The sequence below is a fragment of the Tachysurus vachellii genome, chromosome 16 (assembly GCF_030014155.1).
Source record: "Tachysurus vachellii isolate PV-2020 chromosome 16, HZAU_Pvac_v1, whole genome shotgun sequence".
Classification (NCBI taxonomy): Eukaryota; Metazoa; Chordata; class Actinopteri; order Siluriformes; family Bagridae; genus Tachysurus; species Tachysurus vachellii.
Window position 1 is genome coordinate 474575 of NC_083475.1, and position 18599 is coordinate 493173.

The 18599-nt window shown below is 39.7% G+C and overlaps 1 pseudogene; it reads left to right on the plus strand.

Annotated features, from left to right (window-relative positions):
* On the plus strand, positions 1-1825 carry LOC132859422 (uncharacterized; annotated as a pseudogene).
* The last annotated feature ends 16774 nt before the right edge of the window (positions 1826-18599 follow it).

Consider the following 18599-nt stretch of genomic DNA (forward strand, 5'->3'; position numbering starts at 1 on the left):
ATGGGAGAGAAGCTAATTCTCGCGGTCTCGGAAAATCCATTACTATATGATCCAAATCTCGAATCCTACAGAGATGTTTAAAGGAAAAATGAAGCATGGAAGCGAGTTGCCGAGATTGTCGGTCTTTCAGGTGAGTTGTATTTGCAAAATGTGCTAAATGTTTGCAAACTTAATTAGCATCTAGCCTAGCATTTCCATGCAGTTGCCTGCATTTTACAGTATATGAATTACAGTATTAAAAGGTTTAAGTAAAATAAAAACGCACATTTTAAAAACAATGAATGTTTTAAACAATGTTTGTTTACATTAATTTTGAAGTTTATTGATCACATGTACGTTTAGCAGTATGAAATGACATCAGTTCCCTTCTGAAAATTAACCATGCCGTTATTGTGGTAAAAGTGTAGTAGCCATGGTGTTATTGTGGTAAAAATGTAGTTAACATGGTGTTATTGTGGTAAAAGTGTAGTAGCCATAGTGTTATTGTGGTAAAAGTGTAGTTACCATGGTGTTATTGTGGTAAAAGTGTAGTAGCCATGGTGTTATTGTGGTAAAAGTGTAGTAGCCATGGTGTTATTGTGGTAAAAGTGTAGTTACCATGGTGATATTGTGGTAAAAGTGTAGTAGCCATGGTGTTATTGTGGTAAAAGTGTAGTTACCATGGTGTTATTGTGGTAAAAGTGTAGTAGCCATGGTGTTATTGTGGTAAAAGTATAGTAGCCATGGTGTTATTGTGGTAAAAGTGTAGTTACCATGGTGTTATTATGGTAAAAGTGTAGTAGCCATGAACATGATTTACATAGTAATGTAATTCTTTTTAAACTTAACAGTTGATGAGTGCAGGAAGAAGTGGAGGGATCTCCGTGATGTTTATGTTAGGGAAAGGAGAGAGGAGAAGAAAAAAAAAGTGGAGCAGCTGCCACCCAGAAACGCCCATGGCGGTACTACCAAATTATGTCTTTCCTCCTTCCATTCATCTCTTCTCGGCCTACATCTGGGAACATGGAGGAGGAGAGGGGAGAAGGGAGAAGAGATGAAGAAGAAAGAGCACAAGCAATCACTGAGGAAAGACATGTTCAAGAAATGCAGGGAGGAAATGACATGGCAGAAAGGCACAGGGCAGAAAAAAGTGCAGAAGAGAGTAGGATGGAGAGTCTGGTAGAGGACTTTACTGGAGATGAGGAGAGCAGAAAGAGGCAGAGCACAGATTTTCCCAGCCACGACAATGGGGCAGAAGAATAGAGGCAACATCAATATCTTGTTTTGAAAAGACAATTGTTGAAGCAGTAGAAAAGTCCAGCTGTCCCACCCCTGCTGTATCAGATGATCCTGACATGCACTTTCTGCAGAGTTTGCTGCCAGCCCTGAAGAGACTTGAGACAAAATCCAGGGAGCTCACCAAGCTGAAAATTCACCAGCTAATTTTTGAAGCCGAATTTAACTGTGAGTTTTTGATATCTAGTGTTGATCATCTTTTATAAATTGTGAATGGCGGTGACTAAAATCTAAAATATACCTACTTTTTTGCAGAAAGTTTCATCGGGACCTCATCTCTGATTTACCCTGTTCATTCACTCTAACACATTCTCACATACAAACACACTATGTAAACCACTACAATACCCATACTTATGTAAAATCTGACTCAGGTCCTGTTATGTTATTAATGCTCATGTTTTGACATGTTCACTGATACACACTACCCACACATTAAAAACATACAAGACATTCATTGAAAATTTCTTTAATAAAAGTTACTTTGATTACTCATTTACTTGAACTTGTGTTATGCTACTTTGCTTTTTGTTTAGGCAATCAGTACTAAGAAAATATGCCTTAGATCTGATTGTAATGCCATATGATATATAATAATAATAATAATAATAATAATTTTATAATTTATATAATAATATATAATATTAATATCATTCATAATAAAAAACTGGAGGTTTAATCATTTGATATCATTTAAGGAAGATTTGGCATGCAAAATTAATAAGCGACACCCACACACTGAACTGGAAAACGGCTTTTGTGAATCTGTGGTGGCCTTTTGTTTGTAGCAAGGACTACTACACCAGATGCTGCCATGGAACCTCACCATGTACAGAGGAAAAGAATGATGTCCTCTGACATGGCGATCACATGATTATCGCATCTCTGACTGCTGCTTCCTGATGCGCTGATCAGCAGACTTTCAAAGTGGCCGTAGAAAATATTTAGCTCGTCAGCCAGCGACTGATCTGCTCTCACCTCTGCAGAGGATTTATTTCCAAATGCACAGATGGTCCTTAATCCTTGCCACATGCATCGGGAGTCATTTAGCTGGAAATGTGACTCTATGCGTTCCCTGTATCTGTGTTTGGCGACTCTTACTGCGCGTTGGAGAGCATAGAATGATGCTTTGTACTCGCTCATGTTTCCCAACAAAAGACCGGCGTTATAAGCAGCAGTGTGTTTGTTTACTGCTGCACGGATTGTTCTGTCCACCCAAGGTTTCTGATTTGAGAAGGTCCTTATAGTTATTGTATCCGTTGCTTGTTCGGCTAGCTGATTCAGTGTGTTCGGCCCTCTGGTTGGACACTATACATGTTGATATAAATTAGGCATAGCTTGCCTGAGGTTGGCTTTGTTAAAGTCCCCAGCGATGATAATAGCAGCGTCAGGATGTTTGTTGATGTTGCCGCTGACGGCATCGTGAAGCTCGGACAAAGCCAAACCAGTGTCAGCTTGTGGTGGGATGTAAACAGCAGTAACAATGATCGATGAAAACTCCCGGGGGAAATAGAATGGGTGGCACATAATGGATAAATGTTCCAGATGAGGCGAGCAGGAGCGCGACAGAGTGGAGATATTCCTGGGGTCACACCATTTCTTGTTAATCATGAAATACACTCCACCACCTTTGGATTTACCGGCCTCGGCTGTCCTGTCCATCCGTAAAACAGAGAAGTTTTCAGACGGCTTTACAGCAGCGTCCGGGACTGAGGGCGTGAGCCATGTTGCAGACAAACAAAGGATGTTACAGTCCCTTATGTCCCGTTGGAAACTTATCCTGGCTCTAAGATCGTCCATCTTGTTCTCCAGAGACTGGACATTGGTGAGCAAAATGCTCGGCAGAGGAGGACTGTGAGCTCTCTTTCTCAGTCTGTTGCGGATCCCAGCGCGTTTCCCGTGGTGTTTCTTGATCCGTCGCCTCAGGTGGTTATTCAGGTGGCCATTGTTCATCTCAGTGTTCTGGAGAATCTCAGATGGCCACGATGGGTTGAGGGATAAAGTGTCCTGAAACAGGTTAGGGAAGTAAGGTCCAATGTCCAAAAGTGTTCCTTTGTCGTAAGTGATCAGTGCAGAGGTTATGTGTGTAAAAACAGAAAGCAAAAGTAGGTAAAAAAGTAAATAAAAGCACAATCTAAGCGGAGCAACCTGGACGGTGACCGGCGACCCCACACATGCTATATGTATATTGTATGCTATGATATATATATACATACATACATACATACATACATACATACATACATACATACATACGTGTGTGTGTGTGTGTTTCCATAGTATGTAACTTACCTGAGACAAATTGCCAGGCGCTCGGCTGGGCTGATGGATTCCCGAAATTCAGTATCCTGCCTGGCAATTTTTGGGCCAATGACCTGAAGAATCTCCTTGAGATCTTCTCGTGACACCCGAAAATAACCAAAAAATCTTCTCCATTAAGGCAAAACTCTTGCACTAAACGGTGATACTCACCGAGACTTTTTCTCCGAGTCAGGTAGTGTTTTGCCCACACTGATTTGCAATGTTTTCTTTTGCGTCTCCAGTAAAGGAGAGCAAAAGCAAGAGCCTGTATTCTCCCTCCATTTATCATGGTGAATGAAGGAATTAATTATTGAAGGAGTAGAAACAATCAATGCAACAATAAATCCAGAAAGACCGCAAATAATTTTTGAGGAAACATGGACAGAACATTAAAAATAATACAATATAAATATTAATAATTTATTACTTTTTTATCAATAACAATCTATTTCAAACAAATAGATTTTTTTGATAAAGTTTAAAAATTACTAAAGTAAATAATTAATTTTTTTTCAATAATTCTTATCTCCTTGTGCACCCGATTGGACAACATTGGAATACATCACATCCGGTCGGCATATCGGATGCGGTGTAGTCGCACAAGTTAAAATTTTTTAACGGATCTAACGCACAAAACGGATCCGAAAATTATGGATCCGCAGATGGTCTGCACCTCATGCAGCACCTTTGCGACTCTCCATAGGAAATGAATGACTTCGAGTTTATCGGCCGTCGTTTGTCGTGTGCAGTGTGAAGTCCGCTTTACTCTGTGCTCAAAGTGATGCTTGCAGCTCCAGTGGTTTTCTCTGTGGGTGAACAAGGATGATGCTGAACAATTCCAGGATCTGCTTTTTTTCATTGGTTGTTGCGTTAAATCTTACCCAGATACAATAGTGCTATTTTCTAATTGGCTATTGTGTAGCCTCTTTTTTTGATTGGCTGATAAGTGTCAGGCTCGACTAAGAACTCCAGGGGAGACGCACTTGATTCCTGCCCGGTTCCATAGAGACAGTGGTGAGGACTGGTACATTTTGGGTGCTGCGGCATATTAAATATATGATAAATAGTAAGTATTTCTGCGTGAGAAATACAATGTGTGGTAGGAGCGTGACAAAAGACCGAGTGTCATGTCATGTGTGACACTTGAGAGCCCTGTATATGATAGGTACGGCAAGATGGTGCCGTGGATGACAGCCTCGGCACTCTCTCTAGTACTTTTTAAATTTTTGTTTACTGTCAGTGTGTATGGTTACCCTACCCTGATATCTTACACTAGAGAACTACTTAACATCGGGCAGTTCACTCCAGACACTGTTTCACCAGTTTTTACAAATCCAGAAAGTTTTTGGAGCTCATAGTTGGAGGAGCAGCTGCTCTCTATAGTACATGGAGGAGACGCCGGCGAGGGAAGTGCGCCGGTGCACCTCTTAAAAAAACAGGGTCACCCGGCGACAGATGGGATTTAGAACTGCGCTCCCATCTAGTCACCTGGCGAACCTCCTCTCACTGCCAAACAAAATGGACAAACTGATTCTTCTTAATGAAACAAAGACTTTGCATTCTCCATTGCTCTCTGTTTTACCGAAACTTGGCTCAGTCACTCAATCCCAGACAGTGGATTACTTCTCCCGGGCTTCCAATTACACTGAGCATATCGCATAACAGAGCTATCAGGTAAAAAGAAAGGCAGCTGAATAAATACTGCAGCCCAAACCTGGAATCACTGTTCATAAACTGTAAACCCTTTTATTCACAGCGGAAATTTTCCTCATTCATCCTGACCTGAGTTTACATCCCACCGCAGGCCAATGTGAGTGATGCACTGCAAAACCTGGCAAACCAAATATCAGGCTTGGAGCAAAAAAATCCAGATTATCATTTTATAATCCTTGGTGACTTTAACAGGGCAAGACTAGCACTTGAACTTCCAAAATACAGACAGCATATAAATTGTCCCACAAGGGAGAAAAATACACTGGATCATTGCTAAACAATTCTTAAGGATGCATATCGCTCTGTACCCTGGGCAGCCTTGGGGAACTTCGATCATTTCTTCGTTCATCTTATTTCAACATACAGGCAGAAACTAAAATCTGCAAAGCCTGTTGTTAAAACAGTGAAGAGATGGACCAATGAGGCAAAGCAGGAACTACAAGACTGTTTTGACTGCACTGATTGGAGTATCTTTGAGGCTGGAACTGACAGCCTGGATGAACTGACTAACATTGTGACATCTTACATCAGTTTTTGTGAAGACATGTGTGTGCCAACCAAAACCTTCTGCAAATTCAGTAACAACAAGCCAAAAAGCTAAAAAGCAGATTTTCATCTCACAATGCATTAGTGTGGAAAGGCCTGCAAGATATCACAAACTACAGGAGACCACCCTGCTAAAAAAAAACAGCATTGCTGGTCCAGCATATGGTATGTTTTGCATGCTGGGACCAGCTTGGGATGGTGGTATGCTGGTCCAGCATTAGGTGCTGGTTGCTGGTGTGCTGGCCGACCAGCTTGGGATGCTGGTGTGCTGGCCGACCAGCTTGGGATGCTGGTATGCTGGTCCAGCATTAGGTGCTGGTTGCTGGTGTGCTGGCCGACCAGCTTTGGATGGTGGTATGCTGGTCCAGCATTAGGTGCTGGTTGCTGGTGTGTTGGCCGACCAGCCTGGGATGGTGGTGTGCTGGTCAACATATGTTGTCTTTTGGATGCTAGCAAGATCACAACAAAACCCATTTGGAGTCGTTGGCCTTTAGACAATTCCTGCTCTACAGATGTGGCCTTTAAGAACAAACGTCTTTTGCCGCGGCATTCTGCAATTCTTGCCGCAGTTTGCCGCGGCTTGCGGCACTTCTGTTCGGAGGGACTATCTTAGCAATCACCTTAATGTGTTTCGCTTCACAGAATATCCACCAGGTGGCACATAAGAACCCTGTTTCTCTTAAGCACTCAAAGGTTTTTTAAGATTGTATAATATGTTTATATTATTAATTTACATTTAAAAAAATAGATTTTTTATTTTACTTCACATTACATCAGAATTGTGAGAAAACATACACAATAAAATATAATTATAAAGACGTATGAAACATTCTTATTATTATATGTTGCCTACATTTACTCAAATAATAGCAATGTAAAATATAAAGGAAATCACAGTTCAAGTTAGGCGTAACATAACACAAGTGACATTAAGAGATTTTATTAAGTTACTTTAATCATTTATTTTAGAGATATTTATAGAAATATCTCTAAAATCATTTATTTGCATTGCTTTCTGTACTGCATTCGTTTTGTACATTTACAGGTGCACAAATACTGGCTCATTTTAATTTCATTGACACATTTCAAGACACTGCTGTGTTCTGTATTGATTGATGTTCTGTAAATTTGTACTTAGCAAGCCTAAACCATGTTATTCAATTTGTTATTATTATTATTATTATTATTATTATTATTATTATTATTATTATTATTATTATTATTATTTATTTACTGACATTACAAATGGTCTAAATGGTTTCAAAACAATCTCCTGGCTTTGAAATATACCAGCCTGTAATTGTGCATTAACTTTTGTGCCTCTAGAGTGAAAATAATTCAAAATTTCTTTTTTTTACTAGAAAATGAGGAATTTTTGCATATTAATGAGGTTTATTATATCAAATATTACAAATTTTTTCGCAAAATATATGTTAATATGTTGTAAACAAGTTAGACAAAAAAGGTGAAAAAAAAGGCTATCATATATATACTTCATTTTTTATAAGCAGTCAAAACAGACAAGGTCAAGTTGACTCAGCGCTCCTAATTTGTATAGGAATTCAGACGAGGTCTGCAGGAGGGTTAAGTTATGCAATATCGACCCATTCAGAGTCGATCGGCCCTATACGCAAGTTGCGTAGGGCCCCGCAAATTACGCAAGGCCCCGCCCCCCTGCCTCATTTTACAGCGTGTGTCAATGTTTACTGTGTAACATGGGCGAGGCTAAAAAGGAGCTCAGCACCCCTAAAATTTTTATTAATATTTTAGTCCAGCGGGTCGCCGCCGCTGTGGAGTAGCACAGGACCTGAGTGACTCGTCCATAGTCATAAATGGAGAGAAGTAGCGCCGGTTACAATGTTCTTCCGCAAGACGCATGCAGTTCTGTTTATTAACTGCTAGAGCATGAAACAAAAACAGCAGCGCGACAAATAAACTGTGTACCTGTGTAGTGTGTACGTGTGTCTCTGTTGGTAAAGTTTATCGTTAATTTGATACTCATTTTAACAATCGGGAGTCATGTAAACATGACGTCACGTGCGTCTTTTGGAAACATGGAAGCCCTGGCGTTTGGACCAGAGTGAAAATAAACTACATATCACTGTATATCACCAGAATGTGTGAAAACACACTCACTTTGCTGTATTTATTCATTCCTCACACACAGAGGATTTAACCTGAACCAGGCTTAACTCCTGAACTCCTAGCATTACTCTCTCTCTCTCTCTCTCTCTCTCTCTCTCTCTCTCTCTCTCTCTGTGTGTGTATGTGTGTGTGTGTGTGTGGCTTGCCAGTGCGCTACGGACATGAAAAAAGAAAAAAAGACAGAATCAGGTGAGAGACTAGGGACAGTCCATAATGATCTTGTGAAAGGAATTTGTCATTTAATAAAAAGTTAAAAGCCCAATAATAATAATAATAATAATAATAATAATAATAATAATAATAATAAAGACATTTAAAATGACACGCCTCCGTGTGCCTTTTGATCATAACCTTAGCTTCAGCACCCCTGAAAAGGAGCTCAGCACCCCTATAGTCTCTCAAGGTTACAACAACGTTAATGCAATATGGAAACCAATGGATTTACATTGGAATGAGCATAATGCCAGGTCTATATGAATGCACATTCCTCAGTAAATAATAACCATCAGGGATCAAGTATTGCTCTAATGCATACTATAAAACACAGTGATACTGTATGGCAAGCATTTTAGCTTTTATACATTCACATGATATGGATTTTTGATATCAATTCAGTTTTCAATACTTAAAATGTAAATATTAAGAGTGTGATTTCTAGTAGTAACCATATTTTTTTTATCAGGAATTACATTTTACACTAGTAAAAACGTAATTGCTGATATCTGCTATTGAATATTCACTAGTTGAATATTGCAAGAGCCAAGTCATATTATAAATAGTATTTTATATTTGAAAATGGATAAAGAGGAATCTGAGGGAGGCAGTTTAAGTGGGGCCTAATGCAGCTTATAAAGTGAATAATAGTAGTTATCTGAACCTTACAGGTGCTATGCTGAAATTTGTTAGTAGAGGAGATGCTGTCAAGTGTGAATGTGTGACAAATGGTTTACATGGCTCACGGGTCAGGTAGGAGGGCCCCTTAGCAGAATTTTGCTTAGGGCCCCAGGGAGGTCAGGATCGGCTCTGGACCCATTTTTTATAAGTTATAAACATTAATCTGAAATACCCTTTAAGTTATGCAGTAAATAGCATTTAAACAAAGTAACTGCAAGAAAAAGCTTGTGCTTTGTATTAACCATTTTTTGATTACGTAAAACTTTCCACTTATTGCTGTAAATTTAAGTTGGTTATATCAACATATGTCAAATTAAGTTATGCAATATCGACCCATTTTTTATAAGTTATAGGGTATTTCAGATGAATGTTTATAAGTTATGCAGTAAATAGCATTTAACACTAGATTTACTGACTTTTTTATTTTCTGGTACGGGTCCCAAGGTGTGATTCCCCCCTGTTGAGATTTTCACAGTTCTTCAGCTCAATTCTCCTCCTGCTTTTGTTGTGCAAACACACCCATCACCTATGAGGCCTGGCACATTTGCATTTGTTCACTCAGAGTAGCTCAGATCCAAGGCAGGCCAAACCTCTGTTTGTGACATGGAAACCTTCAGAAATGTCTGCCGTCTATACAAAATAGTCTGTTTTATTTATAAAAAATTGTGTGAAAAGAGAATGAAAAGTTGCTAATACAATGACAACTTGTGCAGACCTGGGGTCTATTTGACTCATCTGGAAAGTTTAATGTGTCATAACTTGGGTTTCCTTCCAAATATTTGCCTGAAATTTACCAGGATTGTTCCAAATTATGAACTTTCATTCATTCATTCATTCATCTTCTACCGCTTATCCGAACTACCTCGGGTCACGGGGAGCCTGTGCCTATCTCAGGCGTCATTGGGCATCAAGGCAGGATACACCCTGGACGGAGTGCCAACCCATCGCAGGGCACACACACTCTCATTCACTCACACAATCGGGACAATTTTTCCAGAGATGCCAATAAACCTACCATGCATGTCTTTGGACCGGAGGAGGAAACCGGAGTACCCGGAGGAAACCCCCGAGGCACGGGGAGAACATGCAAACTCCACACACACAAGGTGGAGGCGGGAATCGAACCCCGACCCTGGGGGTGTGAGGCGAACGTGCTAACCACTAAGCCACCATGCCCCCCAAATTATGAACTTTGCAAGTAAAATTAATTTTGTCTATTTTCGTTGGCAATGAACATACAGACACAAAAATGCACACATAAAATGCACACACACGCGCACACACAGTCAAACACTGTTCAAAGCATTGGGCATTGCATTTCAGTTGGCCTCAAGACAGAACAAAAGCTATACATTTGTAAACATTTCACACACACACATGCACACATGCAAGCACGCACACACACACACAAACACACACACACACACACACACACACACACACACACACACACAAATTGGGCATTGCATTCCATTAGGCCTCCAGAAAAAAAAAGCTACACATTTGTAAATATTTCACACTTTTGATATGCCTTTGCCTAGCAGAAGGCAAAATATGAAATGATGCTACTGAAATGATGCTACACACACACACACAGACAAATTTGCTGCGATCTCTGACATCTGGACACGCTTCAACAAATTTGAAATGTGAAAGTTCTATTTAAAATAAAACAGACTTGTGTATCCATATATTGTGAATGTGTTTCTTTTGTATAAATACGGCAGACATTTCTGAAGGTTTCCATGTCACACACAAAGACTCTGTGGGTCCAGCTTGCGCAGTGAAGCACAAGCGATTTGCTAGTGCACTGGGCATTCCAATGTCCTCCTCTTCCCACACAGTGCTGTCTTTTGCCGTCTGGCTCAGACAGGGCTTCCCAGTACCACGGTGCATCTTCCGTGGAGGCATGTTGGGTTCTTGTTCCGTCTCAAAATTCACTTTTGGTGTTATAATTCAGTGATGGCCAATGAAAATGAAATGACATCATTTTATTCTGTATGTGTACGAACATGTCAAAAGCCATGGACCATAACTTCACTCAGCTTATGACATTTGTGTACAAACATACATTGGCGACTGAAGTGTTAGCAAGTTTTCATTTTATTCATGTCATTGTATTAGCAACTTTTCATTCTGTTTTCACACAATTTTTTTTATAAATAAAACCGACTATTTTGTATAGACGGCAGGCATTTCTGAAGGTTTCTATGTCACAGACAGAGGTTTGGCCTGCCTTGGATCTGAGCTACTCTGAGTGAACAAATGCAAATGTGCCAGGCCTCATGGGTGATGGGGAATAACTGTGAAAATCTCAACAGGGGGAATCACACCTTGGGACCTGCACCAGAAAATAAAAAAGTCAGTAAATCTAGTGTTAAACAGTAACTGCAATCACCCCACAACATGGTGATAACAGGAAAAAAACGGTTTTCTTTTGAATCCCTGTATTGGGGGTTGTGTCAGTGGTCTATCAAGGCTAAATGTTATGAAGCAGCTAAAATAAAGACTGTGGGGAGACATAAATAATATCATATTTTATTTTTTATAAATAATGCATAATTATTTTTTTAATAATTCATATTTTATTTTACGTGTACACATGGACATGAGGGTGATGCCGTTTTTTTTTTTTTTTAATAAATGAATATGTTACGAGTGTAGGGCAGGGGCGGTTCTAGGATTTCATCTTTGGGGGTTTTAGCCCTCAGAGAGAATTTAAAAGAAGAGTTTTATATTATATATTATATGACAACTCTGGTAATAAGAATAGTGAAATTTCACTGCTTCATTCAGGATGAGCTGTTTGCCATATCCTCTACTACACCATAATATATAAAAAACAAACCACTAATTACACCAAATAACACTCTTTATTCAGATTTAAAAGTTTTGGAAATACAAAACAAACTATTTGCTGCAATACTGATAAACTATCGCTAATAACCCCATCAACAATGATGTTTACCATCAACAAACCAACAGAAGCATTTTTTCCGTAACACACCGACACATCGAGCGGTACCACAAAGCCAGCCGTGACAACGGAGATAGTCGCAGATGTGACTGTTTATGTAACCGGCAAAAGAAAATAACACATATTGTCGACTCGTCAGCCTACATGAAACACGACTGCCCTCTACAGGTTTTGTATTTCCTGCGCTGAACAATTTGACCCCCCTTCGTTAGAGTCTCGCAAATTGCCGGGAGTCTGCGCGGCACTCTTATCTCCGAGGCGGGATTTTTAAAAGGCCACATCTGTATATCTTTTTTATTCTCTGAAAAATTAATTCATTCATTCATCTTCTACCGCTTATCTGAACTACCTCGGGTCACGGGGAGCCTGTGCCTATCTCAGGCGTCATCGGGCATCAAGGCAGGATACCCGATTCAGCAGATTCATCGTGAAGAAGCGGAAGCTTTTTATTTACCCCAAAACAAAATCCTAATTACGGTGAAAAACAAGATGATCTGGATCACATGCATTTATACTAATTTCGATAAACACTGTAAGGTATATAATGTAGTCGAAAACATTGCGAGATTTATTTTTGGAAAGTGCAGGAACTACATTTACCATCGTGAACATTGCTTTAGCCCTGTGATGGGTTGGCACTCCGTCCAGGGTGTATCCTGCCTTGATGCCCGATGACGCCTGAGATACAGTAGGCACAGGCTCCCCGTGACCCGAGGTAGTTCGGATAAGCGGTAGAAGATGAATGAATGAATGAATGAATGAACATTGCTTTAAAGGTTGCATAGCAACGCTGATGCTGGCTAATATCTCTTCACATTACCGCTTTACTAAAAAAACAAACAAACAACTTAACTACCTCTTAATTGAGACAAATGTATATCATCGCTGTCGGGCGGAAACCTCGTATGTCCAAATTTGGTCAATTTCATATTTTTTCACATATCGATACTATTGGTCAGTCCCCATGTGGGTCTGTTATTTTTACAAGTTATTAACCAATCTAAAGTCTTGAAAATAGCTTGAAAGCAAATCTCATAACTCCATTGGACACTTCAACTGTCTGAGAAATCTCGTAACTCCACCTCTTCTTCACTCCGCGGGAGAGCTGCGCGGCATATTTCTCCTCAAGATTAAGAGTCGCAACGAATCAACATGTCAAGGCAAACCGTTATGTGCAACCGTCATGCTCATCACTTTAAGCAAGCTGGCTGGCTTTTTGCCTCGTTATTATAAGTAAACATGCCGTATAACGTAGTGAAACGATAATTTAAACTTTATTAATTTTATTTTTTGGGTGAACTATCCCTTTAACTATGATTTTATTGATGTTTATCTGTGTTATTGATGTATTTTAAATATCTATTTATTACTGCTTATTATACTGCTTATTATATTATAATGTTCATTGACGTTTTAAAATGTTTTTTTATAATATACTATTTGAATTAAATTGAATGTTTTGGATACCACTATTAAATTATTGTTTTTATTATTATTTTACTGACTTTAAGTCAGCCGACTTATAGACAATGCCTCTCTTGGCACTGTGCATGTAAAACACTGTTTTTTGGACACTAACAAGTGAAAATAATTAGGTTAGATACATTTGAGTAGGCCTGTTTTGTTAAAAATTGATAGCTGTAATGCTTCTGTGCAGAAAGAAACCTGTGAGCCACGAAGGTAAGTTTGCGAGCAGATTAGAATAATTTCCACCTATTAGACAGCCTAATCAGTTTATCGTGTTTCGTATTGCATCACTTATAGCTCTTAAACCTTTAAAATAGAGTTTAGGAAGATGTATGTAACTACAGTCAACTATTGAAGCCTTGTCTCTTGTCAAAAGGCTCAACGTGACCGCAGACTTTATTGAACACTGCTGGCAGCAGCGACGTCTGTGTCCGTACCGCTCTTATCAATGACAGCATAATCTCGTATCTCCCTGCTCCCAAGTCATAAAGCTTGTACTGTATCTCTGATAAAACGTGACTTTGGGAAAATGTTGTGTTAATGTTGGTACACAACAGTATATGGTAGCAATATAAGGTATAATAACAACTTTAACGATACAATGTTTAATAACGCAAAAAAATACAGCGTTTTTTTAATTTCCTGAAAAATAATGGTTTTGGAGATACGAGGATTCCGCCTGACAGCGACTCTATATATATATACGTATATATACATATATCTTTCAAAAACCATCATTCTGTATGATTTATATGCTGCTTCCCTCATGGAGCCCAGGAAGTCAACATTTGTTGGTATTACTATATTTAAATTGTGGAGACACTTTAATCCCTAACGAACGAATTTTAAATGTTTTTATTCTTTGTTATTCAAAGCTTTTTGAGCTTTGTTATTTCAGTTCTTTATTCAAAAGAGGGAGCAAAAGAAATAACACATTCATTCATTCATCTTCTACCGCTTATCCGAACTACCTCGGGTCACGGGGAGCCTGTGCCTATCTCAGGCGTCATTGGGCATCAAGGCAGGATACACCCTTGACGGAGTGCCAACCCATCGCAGGGCACACACACACTCATTCACTCACACAATCACACACTAGGGACAATTTTCCAGAGATGCCAATCAACCTACCATGCATGTCTTTGGACTGGGGGAGGAAACCGGAGTACCCGGAGGAAACCCCCGAGGCACGGGGAGAACATGTAAACTCCACACACACAAGGCGGAGGCGGGAATCGAACCCTGACCCTGGAGGTGTGAGGCGAACGTGCTAACCACTAAGCCACCGTGCCCCCCAGAAATAACACACTTATAATTAAATATATTCCAATATATTGTGTTTTAATCTTATATTAATGTGTTACATAGAAACACACACAAGCAAAAATAAAGGTTGTTCCCATAAAGCTCATTCCAGAAAGATCATACTGGTTAACCAGCTACACCAGCCCCATTTTGCTTGATAACACCTTGACTATGCTGGCCACCCAGCTATACCAGCACTATACCAGCACTATACCAGCACTGACCAGCTTTATACCAGCACTATACCACCATGAACCAGTAAAAACCAGCCTGGACCAGCATGGAATTCATGCTGGTTTATGTTGGATTTTTCAGCAGGGCACCCCTCCCAAACAAAGACCTGGCTGACGACCTCAACACCTTTGAGAAAAATATCTTCACACCTCATCCAACCCAGCCCACTGACTACCCCATTACACCTCTGGGAACCCCTTTAACATCTCCTCCCAGCAGACAGAAGACAAGGAAAGTTCCCGGCCCAGACGGTGTCTCCCCCTCCTGTCTCAAAGCATGTGATGACCAACTGGCTCCTATCTTCACCCATATCTTTAACAGATCACTGTAGTTGTGTCAGTTCCCCTCCTGCTGAAACAATCTCCACATCATCCTGGTCCCCAAGAAACCCTCCATCACTGGACTGAATGACTACAGGGCTGACACTCTACATCTGCCAACATTTACATTTCCAGCATTTGGCTGACACCCAGAGTGACTTACATTATCTCATTTTTATACAACTGAGCAATTGAGGGTTAAGGGCCTAGCTCAGGCCCAACAGTTGCAGCTTGGTGGACCTGGGATTGATCTCACAACCTTCTGATTGGTAGCCTAACGCCTTAACCACTAGGCTACCACATGCCCAAGTCATAATGTGAAGACCTTTGAGCAGCTGGTATTGGCCCACATAAAGGCCCACATAACATTGGGCTGCACTACATTCTGCAACACCTAGACTGCCCAGGGACATATGCACAGATTCTGTTTGTCGATTTCAGTTCGGCTTTTAATACAATAATTCTGGAAAATCTCCACTCTAATCTCCTAAAGCTCACTATACCCCCTTCCATCTGTCAGTGGATCACCAGCTTCCTGACAGGCAGGAAACAACAGGTGAGACTGGGAGGATTTACCTTCAGAAATTCGGACAGTCAGCACTGGTGCTCCTTAGGATGTGTCCTCTCCCCACTGCCTCTATAAAAATGACTGAAACAGACTGCAACACAGTTAAAACAGCAGAAAACTAATTGGTGCCCCCCTGCCCACTCCCCAGGACTTGTACCATACAAGAACCAGAAACCGGGCAGGAAAAATTACTATTGAGCCTTCGCACCCTGGACACAAATTCATTCAGCTCCTCCCTTCTGGCAGGCGCTACAGAACTTTGTTTACCAAAACATACACAGGAACAATTTCTTTCCCCAGACAATCACCCTCATTAACAACCCACCATAATTACAGTATATTCCCTTCCCTATAAGTACTGCTGTCACAGTTAGAGCACCTGCCCCGCCTCCCGAGCACCAACAGAGAGAAGCGTCTCCGGAGTACTAGTCACTTCCGGACTGTAGTTCCCACAATCCCCGCACCGGGACAAATTATGCCGCCAGCTGTAGCCTATTTCCCACGCTATATAAGCGGACTTGAACTTGACCCCAGTGCGAACTCTCGATTAGCTATTGCTATCAGTCTGAGCGTTTTCCTGTCTGTTTCTAGTCCTGGTTTATTACTCTGTTTCTCTCGTCTGGTTTTTTGATTGTTTTCCGCCTTCTCTACGTTGTTGTGTTTGCCGACTCTGACCTTGCCAGTTATTTATGAGCTCTGCCTAATAAAGCTGCAAATGGATCATCAACATTATGACGCGTCATTACAACTGTATTATCAGAACTGTCAGTCAACACATCATCTGTATATATTACATACTACTGCTGTTGTATATTGTACAAAAGTTCTAAAGTAAACTTTTTATCGTACCTGGTGCACAATACTGTTATTTGCACTACTATGCACTCACACGTTATGTACATTACTGATCTCTCATATACTTTGTATTCCTATTTAATACTTGTACTGTCTATATTGTCTCACATTGTCTGTTTTTTCTCATATATTCTGTATTGTCTGTTTTTGTCTTGTACAGTCCAAGCTAAATTTATAGTGTTATTTATGTCTGTACTTTTGAAAGTCACCAACAGATGGAACCAAATTCCTTGTGTGTCAACACACTTGGCCAATAAACCTGATTCTGATTCCGATATTATGTATTCTGTTTAAACTAATCAAAGTTTAGTTTAGTAAACATTTTTGTGTTATTTATATACTAGAAAAGAATCTCACTATAAATACTGAGCTATTTCTGGATATTTCTGGAGGCACAGGTCAATAGATGAACACAAAAAAAAGGAAACTGGTTAGTGAGGCTATCAAGAAACAAGTTTGTAGCAGGTGCAGAAATTTAAAAGAAAGGGTGGTCATAGTGTGAATGGAACAACAATAACATAATTCTCTATAAATGTGGCTTGTATGGGAGGGTTGCAACTTGGACACTCTTCAAGAAAGGCCACATGAAGTCATGACTGGGCTTTTCCAAAATGCACCTTGAAGATTATGAGGCCAAGTTTAAAAGAATGTTACGGTCAGACGAGATGGAAAAATGGATTAGGAAAAATATCATCAGTGTCTGATCCCAGCAGTCGCCCTTGTCAATTCAAACAGCCATGTGAGATAGACATTTTCCCTTGTGTGGCAACATTGGTATTGCCATTCCCATAGTGTCAAGCCATGACACAGCATTGGGTTCCTTAAAATGGAACATCTAAGGTTACATATGAACCCTGTTATATGTTTAGTTTTCTTATGTAAAGGAGAAGTTCTAGATGGTTGATGGTCATAGAGTGTGTTATTTTCCACGAAGCCCTCATGTCTGTCACCTTCTGGCTCTTGCTTTTAGTTATACTGCCATAGCTACTCTAGCTGGAGTCCCTGGATGCACTTTGCACATAATTCAATTCAAATTTATTTGTACAGTTGACATTGTCTCAGCTTTACAACAGTTGACAGCTTTACAGAACATAAACAGAGAACAAAAGGTAATTATAAAGAATAATATAAAGATTAATATAATGCAAAATTCAAGATTAATATTAGATATATTTAGATGTGTTTGTATTTATCCCCAATGAGCAAGTCTGAGGTGACTTAGGCGGCATTTGCAAGGAAAAACTCCCTTGAATGCGAAACCTTGAGAGGAACCAGACTCAAAGGGGAACATATCCTCATTTGGGTGACACTGGAGGGTGTGATTATAAATATACAGTCTGATAAATGTTGTATTGATGAGGAGATTGTTGTCCTCAAAGACCACATGAAGTTGGCATCTCTTCGTCAGTATAGCAGACATATATTATATGTACATTGCCTTTAACCAACACATAATTACTGTACATTCCTTTCTCTCTCTCTCTCTCTCTCTCTCTCTCTCTCTTTTTTCTTTCTCTCTCTCTCTTTCTGTCTGAGCTATACATTCCACTCATGAGCTCCCAGTGTTCTGAGTTAAAGGTGTAGCAACTAGTGTTGTTTAAAGACAAGGACAGACATGTGTTTACACACAAAATCAAATCAAAATGAGTAAAATCTGATCTGATTATGTTTCCTAGAATTTGCATTTTTCCAGAGGATATAGCGCAAGCCACTCTGGTATTATTTAATGTTCTTCAATTTCCTTAGAAGAATAAAAAAAAGGAAAAACAAAGTTTTAAATGATAATAAACAACAATTCATACCATTTGTACTTGCCTTTTCTCACCATTTCTAGAAACTCAGTAAAGATCTTAAAGAATTTTAACAAGCACAGGAATTAACATTAAAAAAGGGCATACATCCTTAAGAAAAACTAAATATGTTAGTAACTATTACTCTGGCTTGGTAGTGCTTACTAGGAAAAATTAAAATTTTAATTCATCCATATGGTATATGTTAT